At 42.2% G+C, this 9,480-nt stretch overlaps 1 protein-coding gene across 2 annotated transcripts in view; it reads left to right on the forward strand.

Moving 5' to 3' along the window:
- The window catches only part of LOC124017456 (protein bassoon-like), a 31,519-nt gene extending 22,039 nt beyond the window's left edge, over positions 1–9,480 (forward strand). The window contains exon 10 of one of the 2 annotated variants that reach the window (XM_046332645.1): positions 4,340–9,480. The gene's annotated coding sequence lies outside the window, so the exon portion shown is untranslated. The remainder of the gene's footprint in view (positions 1–4,339) is intronic. The other variant, XM_046332646.1, reaches the window with a different exon arrangement.

Here is a 9,480-nt window from a genome sequence, read left to right on the forward strand (position 1 = left end):
TCTACCTTCTCCTCTCTCTACCTCCTCCTCTTCTCTCTACCTCCACCTCATCCTCTTTTCTCTTCCTTCTTCTCTCTACCTCCTCCTCTTCTCTCTACCTTCTCCTCTCTCTACCTCCTCTTCTTCTCTCTACCTCCTCCTCTTCTCTCTACCTCCTTCTCCTCTCTCTACCTCCTCTTCTCTCTACCTTCTCCTCTCTCTATCTCCTCCTCTTTTCTCTACCTTCTCCTCTCTCTACCTCCTTCTCCTCTCTCTACCTGCTCTTCTCTCTACCTTCTCCTCTCTCTACCTCCTCTTTTCTCTACCTTCTCCTCTCTCTACCTCCTCTTCTTCTCTCTACCTCCTCCTATTTTCTCTACCTCCTCTTCTTCTCTCTATCTCATCCTCTTTTCTCTACCTCTTCTTCTCTCTACCTCCTCCTCTTCTCTCTACCTCATCCTCTTTTCTCTACCTCCTCTTCTTCTCTCTACCTCCTCCTCTTCTCTCTACCTCATCCTCTTTTCTCTACCTCCTCTTCTTCTCTCTACCTCCTCTTCTTCTCTCTACCTCCTCCTCTTCTCTCTACCTCCTCCTCTCTCTACCTCCTCTTCTTCTCTCTACCTTCTCCTCTCTCTACCTCCTCCTCTTTTCTCTACCTTCTCCTCTCTCTACCTCCTCTTCTTCTCTCTACCTCCTCTTCTTCTCTCTACCTCCTCCTCTTCTCTCTACCTCCTCCTCTTTTCTCTACCTCCTCTTCTTCTCTCTACCTCCTCCTCTTTTCTCTACCTCCTCTTCTTCTCTCTACCTCCTCCTCTTCTCTCTACCTCATCCTCTTTTCTCTACCTCCTCTTCTTCTCTCTACCTCCTCCTCTTTTCTCTACCTCCTCTTCTTCTCTCTCTACCTCATCCTCTTTTCTCTTCCTTCTCCTCTCTCTACCTCCTCTTCTCTCTACCTTCTCCTCTCTCTACCTCCTCCTCTTCTCTCTACCTTCTCCTCTCTCTTCCCCCTCTTCTTCTCTCTACCTCCTCCTCCTCTCTCGACCTCCTCCTCTTTTCCTTCTCTCTATCTCCTCCTCTTTTCTTTTCCTTCTCTCTCTATCTCCTCCTCTTTTCTTTTCCTTCTCTCTCTATCTCCTCCTCTTTTCTTTTCCTTCTCTCTCGACCTCCTCCTCTTTTCTTTTCCTTCTCTCTCTATCTCCTCCTCTTTTCTTTTCCTTCTCTCTCTATCTCCTCCTCTTTTCTTTTCCTTCTCTCTCTATCTCCTCCTCTTTTCTTTTCCTTCTCTCTCTATCTCCTCCTCTTTTCTTTTCCTTCTCTCTCTATCTCCTCCTCTTTTCTTTTCCTTCTCTCTCTATCTCCTCCTCTATTCTTTTCCTTCTCTCTCGACCTCCTCCTCTTTTCTTTTCCTTCTCTCTCTATCTCCTCTTCTTTTCTCTTCCTTCTCCTCTCTCTACCTCCTACTCCATCACTCTACCACTTCCTCTTCTTCTCTCTACCACCTCCTCCTCCTTCTCTTCTGTCTAACTCTTCCTCCTCTTCTCTCTACCTCCTTTCTCTCTACCTTCACATCCTCCCCTCCTATGGTGCCTAATATACTTCACATCATGCAGTAGTAATGCATGACTGCTTTCCTACATTGAAAATGCCAGAGTAATTGACTAGGCTCAAGGCTAGAATGCTGAATCCAAAACATACAGTGACATAATGGAGGAGAAAACAGTGCAACAGCAGCATTTGTTTATCTTTGTGACAGTGATCAAAGAGACTTTATGGTTGTTTAGAGAGAGCGTTCCTGATTGGTTAGAGAGAGCGTTTCTGATTGGTTAGAGAGAGCGTTCCTGATTGGTTTTCATTGTGCTGTGAAGTTGTTCATTTTGAAAAGTTTACATGATCAGCTCTTCTGGTTAGACTATCACAAGTGGACTATAGATCAGATTAGGCAGAGCAGAGCAGCACTTGTACCTTGGTGACATCTGAGCCCTGCTCTCCCATGCCTAGTGAGGTCACGGGGTCACAGGGGGACCTGGACTGTTTTCACTGAGGTAGAAATGTAATGAATACAGCTAACGCATTCCCTGTTCTCCCTGTCAGTTAATGATGTCTGTTCCAAACAACATGTTTCTGTCTGTTATCGGAACTGTAAGGTGACACCTGAACAGACCCCTAGTGCTTAAGATATTGAAGATAGCATTACTGAAGATAGCATGGCTGTTTTGGACTGTGTGGATCACCTAACATCTACTAAGACTCACAGGAATGCAGGGATGTCCTACATACAGTATCTCTCTCTCTCTCTCACACACACACACACACACACACACACACACACACACACACACACACACACACACACACACACACACACACACACACACACACACACACACACACACACACACACACACACACACACACACACACACACACACACACACACGTGTACAGAAACACACATACTGGTACATACAGGAACACACACATTGGTACCTACAGGAACACACACACACACACAAACATTTATGAATTGACCACTATGCTCACAGAGGCTTCCTTCTACCGCAGTGGGACAGCAAGAGAGAGAGAGAGAGAGAGAGAGAGAGAGAGAGAGAGAGAGAGAGAGAGAGAGAGAGACAGAGAGACAGAGAGAGCGACAGAGAGAGAGATGTACAGCAGGTATAATGTTGTTATCTTAGTAAAGATGTTCCTGGAGCTAACATAATGTATCCGTCTCTGTTGTTAAGAGAGAGAGAGAGAGAGAGAGAGAGAGAGAGAGAGAGAGAGAGAGAGAGAGAGAGAGAGAGAGATGTACAGCAGGTATAATGTTGTTATCTTAGTAAAGATGTTCCTGAAGCTAACATAATGTCTCCGTCTCTGTTGTTAAGGAGGGAGAGAGAGAGAGAGAGAGAGAGAGAGAGAGAGAGAGAGAGAGAGAGAGAGAGAGAGAGAGAGAGAGAGAGAGAGAGAGAGAGAGAGAGAGAGAGAGAGAGAGAGAGAGAGAGAGAGAGAGAGAGAGAGAGACAGAGAGAGAGAGAGAGAGAGAGAGAGAGAGAGAGAGAGAGAGAGAGAGAGAGAGAGAGAGAGAGAGAGAGAGAGAGAGAGAGAGAGAGAGAGAGAGAGAGATGTACAGCAGGTATAATGTTGTTATCTTAGTGAAGATGTTCCTGAAGCTAACATAATGTCTCCGTCTCTGTTGTTAAGGAGAGAGAGAGAGAGAGAGAGAGAGAGAGAGAGAGAGAGAGAGAGAGAGAGAGAGAGAGAGAGAGAGAGAGAGAGAGAGAGAGAGAGAGAGAGAGAGAGAGAGAGAGAGAGAGAGAGAGAGAGAGAGAGAGAGAGAGAGAGAGAGAGAGAGAGAATGATGTACAGCAGGTATAATGTTGTTATCTTAGTAAAGATGTTCCTGAAGCTAACATAATGTCTCCGTCTCTGTTGTTAAGGAGAGAGAGAGAGAGAGAGAGAGAGAGAGAGAGAGAGAGAGAGAGAGAGAGAGAGAGAGAGAGAGAGAGAGAGAGAGAGAATGATGTACAGCAGGAATCATCTTGTTATCTTAGTAAAGATGTTCCTGAAGCTAACATCATGTCTCCCTACTAATACATGTAAGCGTGGTTGATTTTCTCCTAGAGATGATTCATTTGAAATTAGTGTGTAACTGAGCCGTTATACATCGATAACATACTGTACATCCATCAGGTTGAGTTGTCAGCAATGGCAGTATGCTGCCTGAGACAGAGACCCATGCTGTGTCTGTAGTGCATGGTGGTGCAGCCGGCCATATCATGATGAATAACCGCCTCATGTGACCACAGCCCCAGTCTGTCTGTCTCTCCCAGCATAGCATTCTCACATACAGACATTGGTGCTGCTAACTGAATGAATGGACTCTCATGTACCATAGACCATCTTGCATCAAGCTACTGTATATCTGTGAAATGGAGTGTTCTGCAGTATTTATGCCAGATTCAGTGAGAGGCAACAGGCTTCCATGCGCTTATAATCACAATATTAACTGATTATTACTGTTACTATTTTGTTAAATACGTTTCACTGAGGATAAATTGAGTGTAATGTCATGGAGATGCAGTATAATTACACAACCTGCACTGACCTCAGTACAGTGTACAGTTCAGTCCTGCTTTTCCTCTGCTCTTCTGCCATCTATTGTTGAATCATAGAATTCCACTCTGTTCTAATCTTGTGTTCACGTGCACATTGTAATGGAAGGGTTGATTTAGAAATCTCATCGCCACAGAATGATTTGTTCCTCTGTTATTCATTGGGGTCCAATTTATTTATTTACTGTCATTTAGCCTGTAGTGAGCTACGCATAGGAAACTAGTCACATGACTTTGTTTTTCTTCTCCAGAACGGTTTGAGGCCCCCAGACTGCAATGCCCCCAGCCAAAGAACAAGGACACTGACACCTGAGCCCCCCTGAACACCTAAGCCATTGGATTACAAGCCCTGAGGATCCCTCCAAAGAGAGGCTAGCTGGATAGAGAGCCTGATCCCTGCCACTATATGGGTCTTCATCACCGGGATGTCACTCCTCCAGGACCATCACCTCCCAAACAGCCTTCCTTTGGGGAATGGGCTCTATACTAAGGAATACTCCACCCAGCTGCTCTGTATGAGAATGGGAAGGGACCACAGTACTGTGACCCCGCAACACGCTAATGCTATCCTCTCATCTGTGGGCTGTTGTGCTGCTGCCTGCTGGGGTTCGTAACAGACATGGCCGTGGTGGCATGGTAGGATCCTTGATTCCATAAACCTGTGCTCAGATTAAAAACACACAGACACACTCTCCTCTCCTCTCCTCTCTGAACAAGAAAAGAGAAGAACAGGTTTTTCTGGTACTAAAGATCTCCTGTTTAATTTGGATGCTGATAACTTAGGAAAGAAGAAGAAAAGACAATAAGGATGACTAGGTTGACAGAAGCTAGGAGGAAGTCTCCACAGTTTGCTCAGTTTTTTTCTCTACATTCCAGAATGGAAAAAGGCCCCGTTTTTTTTAATGCTGACTCGTTCGTTCCATTTTTTCCCCTCTTGCGATGTGTCTAAGAAGTGTATTGTGGATTTAGGATTCGGAAATGCATGGACCTTTATATCCAAGACCTTACACTGTTCACCATTTCAGTCACAGAGGCCATAAGACATTGGTTAATAATAATAATGATAAAAAATTTGAGTAAAAATGTATCCAAAAGAAGACGAGGGGGACACAACACTGAATCTGGCCACAGGATGGGAGAATCATCATTCGGGAGGTTTCGATTGCACCATGAGAGCCGAATGTGGCCAGGTTTGTTTTTTAGCCATTGCAAAGCCATTAATAAGAAAAAACATCCCCAGAACGTTTGGGTTCCTGGTGTTTCTGAACCTTCCCACAATGTTTGGGTTCCTGGTGTTTCTGAACCTTCCCACAATGTTTGGGTTCCTGGTGTTTCTGAACCTTCCCACAATGTTTGGGTTCCTGGTGTTTCTGAACATTCCCACAACGTTTGGGTTCCTGGTGTTTCTGAACCTTCCCACAATGTTTGGGTTCCTGGTGTTTCTGAACCTTCCCACAATGTTTGGGTTCCTGGTGTTTCTGAACATTCCCACAACGTTTGGGTCTCTGGTGTTTTTTTTTTTACAACTCAGTTTTTTGTTCTCGTTCTGTATTTGCCTGATTTTCTGTTACAGGACAGTGGATTCGCCTTAATCATTCCATTCTTTTTTATTTAGAGTAAAGTTACATCTTATTTTTTTACTCCATGTTCTGTCCATAAAGCTTATTTTAATTGCAGACTTTTTTATGTAATAATGATGTCTGCTGGAACACTGGCTGCGAGATTAATTTATATTTGGGATTTTGTTTCACTTTTAAATGTGTAATCCTTTATATTGTGTATTTTCTCATACATTTGTGTGTTTATGGTGTCCATAATCATTGATTACGTGATTTATTTATGATGATTAATAATGAAAAAGCAATAGTATGTGGAAGAAAGTCAGTAAAGAGCACAATCTCGTGTCATTTTACAAATCGTTAGTCAGGAATGTGTTGCCTCTGTGCGATATTCTGCTATCACATCTTAACAGGGCCACACCTGGGTTGTATTCATTAGGCACCAAACAAAATTTAAAAAACTGACAAACAGGGAGGGACTACCTGACATTGTCCAATAAGAAAAGCTTGTTTTTGTTTTCCGTTGCAAAACGTATTTCTACGGAGTGCTCTAATAAATACAACCTTGTAAATCCAGTCTGATAGTGTGGTACTGCCCAGTCAAGGCATTTCACATCTGCCCATTATAATACATGAGCACTGCAAGACAGCAGAGAGGCAATGCATACAAACCAGTAAAATCACCATTGTATCTGACTTGAAGTAGTTTAGCATTCTTTTGTTGACTGTCATAATCATTGGGTTTTCATGTTTTCTGGCTTACTACAGACTTTTAACATCCAAAACACCATCACAGGGAAAGAGAGACCCCTTACAGACATGGAGTACATATTGGTTATGTGTTTCAAACAGACTGAGGATGTTAGGTTGGAGAGACACCTACTCTGCACACACTCACATATGGCTGCGGGCAACAGTGATGTATGAGTTATGTGCGAGATAGAAAAAGGTGTTTGGTGGATTAGACACTGAAGTGTCAAAGATACAGCACCTTCGGTTGTTTTTTTGTCTTTGTATTTGCGACCAAACTGCAAACCCCAAAATGTTGACTAATGTCACGGAAACCTCTCAGGTCAGTGTTCTTCCTGCTGTTCTTTGCAGTGCAGCGTGTGGAGTAGTGTTACTGGTGATACGCTCAGACGCTAGAAGCCTACTGATGGGAGCCCAAACTTGATGTATATTCTCTCTTTCTCTTTCTGTGGTTGCTGGAATCAAGCATGCTCTGGCAAAACCTCAGTAACAGTCACTTCTGTATCGTTACGTTCCTGATGTTTGTATGTTTGTGAGTACTGTATGCGTGTGTTTCTCACCATCCTACTAAAAAACAAACCATTATCTGGCAAATAAAACAAGTGTGTGGTCGACGGCAACTTTTACATTTCAAACGTTCTATGCAATGAATCATATTTGGGTGAAGTAAAAGAGGAAGAAACTGAATACCACTATCATTGTCATGGCTGAGACAAATACTGCTTCCTTTTAGCATTCCTGCTACAGAAATAGATTGACTTGTTTGTAAATAGCTACAATATGTGTACGTCAGGAATTTGATTCAATGTTTCTTTAAATGATTTTTAGTGGCATGTTTCAGTCCCTTCACTGAAAATTGGAACCGGTTGCCAACTGGTTATCTACATAGGCACCCTAAAATGGCACACTATTCCAATTAGTGTACTATAGGCTGGCTATAGGGAATAAGGTGCCATTTTTCGATGCAGAATAGTGTCAATAAAGTCTGCCATCTTATTGCTTCAAGCATGGGTTGCTGGGCACAGCGAATGGTCTTGTACGTACAGTGCTGAAGACCCCATTTTTGTTGGACGGCCATGGATTCCAATACTTGGCTGCTAGTTTGTGCACTTGTTATTCCATAGAATAGAATGAAGCAAATTATATGAAGAGATGAAATATATAATTTATATAAATATGTAAAACAAATACTATATGATAAATATATATAAGACATATTCGAAAAATGACAGGCCCTTCTCATGGTCGAAGGGAATGACCTGGTGTGTGTACACTGCCACTACCTACTAACATACTATGATATTCAAGAAGTTTGAACGTTGATGGGAGGCTGCTTGTTTCCTTCCAGTGAGCCCACCGAAAACCATTGTAGGCTATACCCACTCACCATTCATCTGGCTTGAAAGGCTTTAGTGTGAAAATCCCTTAACCCACAACTCACTCAGTACAGTAACTGCTGTTTCAAGTATGGGCGATTATTTCAATGTAAAAAAGTGGAGTTATTTTTATAGCATACTTTAATGGAATATCTATACACAAATATTATTGTATCATACAGATACATTGGTACACTGGCAAAATCCCTATGAGGTTAATGGAATAGAATGATGATCAGAACAATATTGTCCTGCTGTCACAAAGGCCTCCTTACAGTAGGTACGACTGGCATGGAAAGCACCTCACAGGCCGTTAGAACAAACTAGCGACAGATAAAGTCACTGTCAGTGACTGGATGATCAGATATGTAAATGAGATCGAGATAATAATGAAGTTGTAAAAAAAGAAGAGAATCAATACTGATCAAGATCCAATTATGACTTGTTTATGTTCGAAATAGTTTGTAACTGTGTTCAATCACTTTGCCTCAGGAAAGCACACACAAAATGCACCGTGGTGAAATGAAATGGGACATTAATATGCATAGTAGTAAGGGCTTATTATTACAATACTGGTCAATCAAGAAAGCCATCTTATTACTGTCCCATCCAGTCCTACATCTACTCTGGATGGGCTTTGGACCACAGCATTTTGCCAGGGACAAATAAAACCCCCATGTCTTTTTTTTACGTCAACCAAAAATTGTGCTATTAAAGTAGCATAGCAACTGCGACTATCTGCCCTTGCTGTGGGTCCTTGTGGATGGCTACGCACAGCGAACAACAACAGGACATTACTATGGATGAACATAATAGGGTGACAGACAAGGGAACGCCGGAAAAAAAGCGACAAAAAATCTTTCTCAACCATCAGGGAGCAGTCATCTTTCACCTGAGTGAAAAGTAACAAGTGCATGAGCTAATGCAGCATAAAGCCTCTCCTTACATCTGACAGGCAGGCAGACATATTCACTGTAAATACCAGTCAGGGTCATAGACTGCTCTGTACAACATGTAAATGTCATACTAAACACTATCACAGGCATGGAAAGCCACGCAGGCTGACCTTGCCAAACTTGTGCTTTTGTGAATAAAAATGACAAAAAAAGCATTGTGTATGTGGCTGGCTTGTGCAGACTGTTTAATTAAAAACAAAAAGTTGTATTCGGAAACATATTGGTCTGTGTAGAGTTTCTATACATGTTGTGTTTGTAAAACGAGAAGAAAAAACACCTTCCTCAAAAGGGATATCCTGGCTTCCATTAACTGGATGGAGGTTTGTAAAAAAGAAAATGTAATTGAAAAAAGCAACAGAAAATAAAGACAGAGACCCTAAATGAATAAGATGTTACATTCACTGTTGTAAGTGCAATGAGCTATACTTCATGTATCCATTTGAAAACCTTGTGTATGTTTCAGTGTATTCCTGTAAACAGTTGTAGTAGACTTGGTGCATCATGTCATGTAATGTGATGAATGAAATAATGACCTTACAATACATTTCAATCAGGAAAAGAATAAAAGAGAAATACAAAAAAATACTGTTGTCTGTAGTAATCTTTCTAGAATTACAAGCAATACAGTCAGATCATTATAGTGAGCATTCTATAGCCCTGTTTATGCCTGCCTCTTAACTTGCGTCCTTTGTCCTGATTGTGCCCATATTTTCAGACGGTGTAGATGATTAAAAGCTGCATTGTGATCAGA

This window comes from Oncorhynchus gorbuscha, unplaced genomic scaffold, assembly GCF_021184085.1.
Source record: "Oncorhynchus gorbuscha isolate QuinsamMale2020 ecotype Even-year unplaced genomic scaffold, OgorEven_v1.0 Un_scaffold_21:::fragment_2:::debris, whole genome shotgun sequence".
Classification (NCBI taxonomy): domain Eukaryota; kingdom Metazoa; phylum Chordata; class Actinopteri; order Salmoniformes; family Salmonidae; genus Oncorhynchus; species Oncorhynchus gorbuscha.